Genomic DNA, 7,625 nt, shown 5'->3' on the forward strand with positions numbered 1-7,625 from the left:
ATTTTGCGACAATTGCAAAACCCCTGCACGCTTTAACATCTAAAGGGGTTCGGTTCCACTGGGGTCAAGAGGAGGAGGCTGCTTTCTGCTCCCTTCGGGACGCCCTGGTAAAAGCCCCTCCCTTGATTTACCCAGATTTTTCTAAGCCCTTTTTGCTCGACACCGATGCGAGCAACACGGGTATTGGGGGTGTGCTTTCCCAGGTGGTTGATGGCGTGGAACGGGTGGTCGCGTACGGTAGTCGGGTGTTGTCTCCTGCGGAGCAAAGATATTGTGTCACCCGTAGGGAACTGTTGGCAATTGTCTATTTCATCCAACAGTATCGCCCATATCTGTACGGTCGGCATTTCACCGTCCGCACAGATCATGCGGCACTACAGTATGCCCTGCGAGTTCAACAACCATCGGGACAGTTGTCTCGATGGTTGGAGGTTCTCCAGGACTTTGATTTTGAAACCACCTACCGTAAGGGCGTTCGCCATACGAATGCGGACGCTCTGTCGCGCATGCCAACCACCTCCGAATGTGCATGCCTCCTGGGGTCGGGACGTTGCAGGCCTTCAGGGGACGCATCGGTTCCGATCTTGGCAGCCACCGACGACGACGAACCATTGGTTACTAATTCGATCGAACAACAGGGAAGAGATTCCCTGTTGGGGTTGCCCGTCACTGAATGGGGGCGCCTCCAAATGGAGGATACCTCCCTCCTCGGGTGGCGTCGTCGCGTCGGGGGTGCTGGGCGTGTGAAGGGTGATTCGGATGCATGGGAAATGGTGCAAGGTCTGCTGATGCATTGGGACGGCAAATCCCAGCGACATCGGCTGGTGGTCCCTTCTGGGTTGCGAGGCAAGGTGGTGTGGGCCGCGCATGAGCGCCTATTACACCTGGGGACCCAAAAGACTCTTGCACTGCTACAACTTGATTTTTTTTGGCCTGGCATGACGAGGGATGTTGGGGATCTATTGGGATCATGCCCTCGGTGTGCGCAACGGAAACCGCCGGCGCGGGAGTCTAACCCGCCCTTGCAATCGATCAAAGTGTCCAGAATAAATGAGCTTGTCGCGCTGGACATTTTGGGCCCATTTCCCGCCACCCCCAGGGGCAATAGGTATTTGTTGACTGGTGTCGAGTATTTTACACGCTGGCCTATGGCCTGGCCCCTGGCCAACCAGTCGGCAGCAGCCATCGTGGAGGCCTTTGTTCAGGGATACGTCCTGGACAAAGGTGCTCTGGAGCGGCTGCTGACCGACCAGGGCAGAAATTTTTCCGGTAAATTACTCAAACAAGTCTGTGACCTCCTAGGCACGAAGAAAATTCGTACCTCCCCGTATCACCCGCAAACTGACGGGATGGTCGAGCGCCTGCATCGCACCATTACGTCAATGATGTCACAGCAGGTCTCGGACTCACAGACTGACTGGGACCTGCATATTCAAGGGGTCTTGGCGGCATACCGGATGGCACCCCATGCAGCTACGGGATTTTCCCCCTTTTACCTCATGTACGGTCGCGAACCCGACCCGCCTGTTCGCGCCCAGCTGCAGATCCCCGAGCCGCAAGGGAAAACTAAATTGGCTGACCACGTCAAATTTAATCTGGCCAAATTAACAGAGGCGCGGGATGCTGCAATGCTAAACTCGGACCTCCGTCAAAAGGCGAATGAGCGCCTCAGGCTGGGTCGGGCGCACATGATACAGTGGAAGCCGGGGGACAAGGCATGGCTGCACTGTCCCCAAGTGCCACTGGCTACCTCCTCTAAGCTGGTGCGGCCGTGGCGGGGCCCTGTGGAGGTGGTCGAAGTTTTGCGACCACAGTGCGTGCGCATTAAATGGGGGAAGCGGCGATGGTTCGTGCACCCCTCTAGGTTAAAACCCTTCGTTGCGGTACACAAACCCACTTCACACATGCGTGGCCAAACGTGTGGGGGGTCGACCGACTCATTGGGTCCGTCTCCGTCGTTCTCACCTAATGCCTTGCCGGCCGTGCCACCTCCAGATGCATCAGGACTGACGGGCTCACGCCCGACCACCCCTCCTGGGGATACCGACGGTCGCGCGGCATCGGATGAGGACTCACTCCGGGACGGACAATTGCCACCTGACGGTCCGCCACCCGGGGTTACCCCGTGTGAGGGGCCCACTGCAAGGACGCGCGCAAAAATGCGCAGACTGTTATGAGGCCGGAAGATGTGTACATAGGTTGTGTTCATCGTGTGTTGTGTGGGTGGTGTGTTCCCTGCCCATTGAATGTACATATGTTGGGTTCATTGTGTGTTGTGTGGGTGGTGTGTTCCCTGCCCATTGAAATGTACATACGTTGGGTTCACCTGGTGTTGTGTGTATGGTGGGTTCCCTGCAAATTGTATATAGGTTGTTTTTTTTACGGAATTCGTATTTATTCAAGGGGGGGTGCGTCGGGTTGTTTTCTCTTCTTGCTGTTGCATTTTGTTGTGTTCTTGTTGCTGTTCTTGTTATTGTTGAAAAATAGTGAGGCACACGCGCGGTCAAGGTGTAAATGCACTTTTATTGTCATTTTTGTATGTTGGCAGCCGGGACGGCTGCAAGCTATGCGGGGGGGGGGGGGGGGGGGTGATGTAGGGGTGTTAAAGAGAGGGCCCGTTATGCATGGCAGCCTATGGAAAACAAACACAGTGGGCGGGGCTACGTAAGTGCACGAGGAGGTGCCCTCTACGACGTCCGAGCCAGACACCCTGGGGGGGGCTGGTTCGAGCGTTATGATCCCCCGGGGCCCCACCCCTCAGGGAGGGGTTGGGTATAAAAGGGGATGTTCAAAGGGCTCGAGTCAGTTATGTTTAAGCTAAGGGAAGAAGACTGAAGACGTCTTAGATAGAGCCCTGGACTCCCCTAGTTCGATGTCCTTTTCAGGGCCGGACAGGACTGAGCCAGCGGCGTGGTCCCGAAAGCCAGAGCCGGTGCTCTTGTAAGAGCTGGTCTGGAACTCCGGGTACCGGGCCCGACTTACCAGTGTCGGGCCAGTTAGCCTCCCCTAGCCCATTAGTGGAGGATTCGGGGCTAGGACAGAGTTAGCTAGGGGTGTATCCCGAGTTATACGGGTGAGGGGGCCGATACCCCCTCGAGTGTGTATATGCCCACTGTCGTATTGTGAAATAAATATACGTGTGCCTCAACCTCGGCGTCAAGCGTCTTCACCGGTACTTCACATGTGGAAGGAAACCGGAGAACCCGAAGGAAACGGGGTAACACTCTATCCCACACTGAAGGGACAGATAATATTAGTCCTCACTTTGCTGTACCGTTATCTCGTGGTGAGCCCACAGGAACGGAGTTTCACAACATTCGTGCAGTGATCCACCAACCCTTGCTGCTGTTGCCTCCACAGTGCCGGATTACAGGCCACATGCGTAGCCACCACTCGGGGTGTGATAAACTGGTGAAATGTGTGGCCGGGTGCGGTTCAAGTGTCATTCGTCACCGATGCTATCCATTGCCAGGAATCGAACTCGGGCGGCATGGTTTCAAGAGCAGTGCGTCAGTGACTTCATTACTTAACATGAGCAGCACGTTATTTAAAGTGCTGCGTTAGCTCGCGACAATTCACAATGCAGACTTGAGAGCACGCACTCACTTCTGTGTTCCCGTTGTTGTCATTTACGTCTTCTTCTTTCACATGCCATTCAGACGATGGTCCCGGTTGCAGCCGCGGGGAATTTAACCAGCGCGTGAATAATTGATAACGCACGCGCCACGCGCACAAAGCCTTCGGAGGACAATTGCCGTCTGTGACTTTTGGGCATTTCTCATTGTGGTCACAACAAGAAGGAACTTCCGACCCGACGTGAATGGGGCTCTGTGTGTAAGCGACAATTTTATCCCAGTGAGTTTCCCGCCCCCGATTACCATACTCATGATGATGGATTTCTGCAAAGGCCTTAAGTTTTTTTTTCTCTTGTGCCAATTATAACCCAGTGCTGCCATTTGACGTCGTTTCTTGGGACACGTGTAGACATTATGTAACAAGAATAGGATGGTCCATTTCCGGAAATAATACAGGAGGTGTGTTAAGAAGTTCAAACACGAAATAGACACCGATTGTAAGGCATCATAAAGTCTGCATGAACCACACATCATGTTTGTGGTAAAACATGCAAACAAACATGCTTGGATAATTAGGTATGCGTTGTCTTTGGAACTGATTGGCCGACACCAGAGACAACCTCCTCGATAGCCTTGTCTCACAACCAGTCTGTTCACCTTTTAGCGCTCGCTGGGCTAACGCTGTTGAGACACGGTGATAAAGAAGGGTGTCTTTGGTGTAGGTCGACCAGTTCCAAGGACAATGCACTTTTATTCAACAGAACTCCTCGTGTTCAACACCACGTAACTCCGTCGCAACTCCTCCGCTTGCGTTGCTCGCCTGCCATGCTTTGCTCGCTCCGCTCATTCCACTCTCCCTCTCTCTCCTAGCCTCTCCACTGCTTGCCTGCTCCCTCTCTCTTTTTTTTACGATCAGTGGAAACAAGAAGATGCTCGGTGTAGTCGGCACTTTGCTTCGTTCATCATTTTTTTTTACTTTGCTTTATGTAACGCCCCCTCTCGCTAACGCTCTCGGGCGAGGTGTGGAGAGCGGGGCTTGGGACTTCTCTCGTCTTTCCTCTTGTCTTCACTCGCACCAACTCAACAACTCTCTCTCTCACGCTCCCGTATATATCCTCCTCCTCATTAACTCCTCATTAATTAAGCTGGCGACCTCCCGTCGCCTCACGCCCGTGGCTTCCGCCGCTATTTCCAGCCAATCACCGTCATGCATCTTAATGCGCGCATGCGTGCACACCGCTCGCAAACCCTCACACGCGTTATTCCACTGCATGGGAGTGAGACTCCCAAACTGCAAGGATATTTTCAGTGGATAGTGACCAGGAGGTGGGCTCCTAACCTATTCGTGTAGATTTTTGAGTGCGAACTCCTTGAATGCTACGGTGGCAAAGTGTTAACTACATCGCCTGGTTTGCAGGAGGGTGTGGGTTCGATCTCGACCCAGACGCCTGTATATTTGGAGTTTGCATGTTCTTCCCGTGGTCGCGTAAACATGTATCTGGTTCCTCTGGTTTTCCCTTTCACATTTACAATGAACGTGCGTTTAGAGTATTCAGCTGCTATACATTTCCACGCGATAAGTTACTTTGTTGAGCTATCGTTTGTGGCCAGGTCGCTTTCCCTGGTAAAATAAAAACGGTAGTTCTTAAAAAGGAATTTAGCAAACACCACATTGTGGGCATTCTCGTAAGCCTTTTACAATTAATTAGTTTATTCAAATAATGTGCCATTTTATTTAAATATTATCTTTGGGGAAAGGTTGTGAAGTGATTACTTTCATATGTCCTTCCTAAATGCCTGTACGCTACTGATACTTTTATTTTACCAGATAAGGCCCACTGAGCAACATAGCTCGCATTCAGAAGCGACCTTGCCACAAATGATAGCTCAACGAAGTTGCTTAGCGTGTGGAAATTAATCTCAGCCCAATAATTTAAACGCATGTTTTGAAATATGGAGTAAAAACCGGAGGACCCGGAGAAAAATCCACACGACCACGGGGAGAACATGCAGACTCCAAATATACAGGTATCAGGGCTAGGATCGAACTCCACACCCTCCTGTATACCAGGCGAGGTCGTTAACACCTCGCCACCGTGGGCAATGGCTGCAGCTGCTTGATAAAATTACTCGACTAATATAAATACACTTTGTTTTGAATGAGCTGGGTTGTTTCTCCACCCTGAGTCTTACAGCCGGAGGAATCGTACGCCACATTCTGGAGGTCTGGGGACACCTGCTGGGCAATTAGCGTCCATGATTAGTGTACGTAAAGGAGAGTTGTATTTATGTAGAGCTGTGTTTATGTGTCATATGAAGGACACACGAGTTGGGGCTTCTCTATCCTGTGCGATGCGGTTGATTTGCCGATGTTACTGTTTCCTAACTTGTATTCTCTTCAACACGTAGGCTTTCACGACCAATGTTACCCATAATAAAGGTTTTTTTGGGTCAGATCGCATAAATATAAATGTGTCATTAAACCCGCCACCACACGACAATTTGAGTGGGTCTACTCTCCAACACAGCAGTGTGCTGAAGTAGTAACAAATTGGCACTCTATGTTTACGTGACAAACCTTACTAATTGGATGTCGGTTATATTTACACGATCTAACCCCAGAAACACCACTTATGGATTGTATTCTCTCGCAGGAGTGTTGCACCTGTTGTACCCATTGTTGAGGTGTGATACGAGGTCTGTTATTTACGTAAACCCTAGGAAGAAGGGGAAATATAGGTGTCTCATTGTGGTCAGCCAACCACCACCAGCATCAGTGGGGCATCTTCATAGTAGATCCACTGCACCTACAGTCCTAGAACCCTCTACCTGTGAGCCAGAGACTCTGGGGCCATTTAGAGTCACCCCCTTTTGGCACATTTTCTCTCAGCCCCTCTCCTCGTCAGGAGAGTTCCCTCCTTAAACTATTAACGAAACAATTGTTTATTTTACCAGGCAAGGCCCACTGAGCCTATGTAGCTCTTTTTAAAGAAGCGACTTGACCATAAATGATAGCTCAACGAAGTGGCTTATGGCGTGGAAAATTATAGCAGCCGAATGCTCTAAACGCGTGATGTTGATTCCAAATGTGGATGGAAAACCGAGGACCGGGATAAAAATCCACGAGGAGAGACACCGCAAACTCCAAATATACAGTAGACGTCAGGTCGGGATCTAACTCACGACCTCCTGCATACCAGGCGAGATAGTTAACATCTCGCCACTGTGGAGAGATTGAGATCCAATACCAATACCCGCCATTTGTCACTAAGTGACGGTGGCATCACCACGGCGCCTGTGCCAGGCTAGGTGCACTTTGAGGCCACGTGAAGTGTCGAAGGCTCGCTGACAGGAGGTCTCGGGACAGACCCAGCAGGTGCCATGGGTTGGCTGACTGAGATGACCAATAGATGCACCAGAAGCTGTAACCCCCTACTGTGCCAGGCTAGGTGCAGGAGGTCACGGGACAGACCCAGCAGGTGCCATGGGTTGGCTGACTGAGATGATCGGTAGATGCACCACCAGCTGTACCCCCTACTGTGCCAAGCTAGGTGCAGGAGGAGGTCTCGGGACAGACCCAGCAGGTGCCATGGGTTGGCTGACTGAGATGACTGGTAGATGCACCACCAGCTGTACCCCCTGCTGTGCCAGGCTAGGTGCATGAGGTCACGGGACAGACCCTGCAGGTGCCACGGGTTGGCTGAGATGATCGGTAGATGCACCACCAGCTGTACCCCCTACTGTGCCAGGCTAGGTGCAGGAGGAGGTCTCGGGACAGACCCAGCAGGTGCCATGGGTTGGCTGACTGAGATGATCGGTAGATGCACCACCAGCTGTACCCCCTACTGTGCCAGGCTAGGTGCAGGAGGAGGTCTCGGGACAGACCCAGCAGGTGCCATGGGTTGGCTGACTGAGATGACTGGTAGATGCACCACCAGCTGTACCCCCTGCTGTGCCAGGCTAGGTGCATGAGGTCACGGGACAGACCCTGCAGGTGCCACGGGTTGGCTGAGATGATCGGTAGATGCACCACCAGCTGTACCCCCTACT

The sequence above is a fragment of the Lethenteron reissneri genome, chromosome 45 (assembly GCF_015708825.2).
Source record: "Lethenteron reissneri isolate LAM-NWPU_2019-01 chromosome 45, ASM1570882v1, whole genome shotgun sequence".
Taxonomy (NCBI): Eukaryota; Metazoa; Chordata; class Hyperoartia; order Petromyzontiformes; family Petromyzontidae; genus Lethenteron; species Lethenteron reissneri.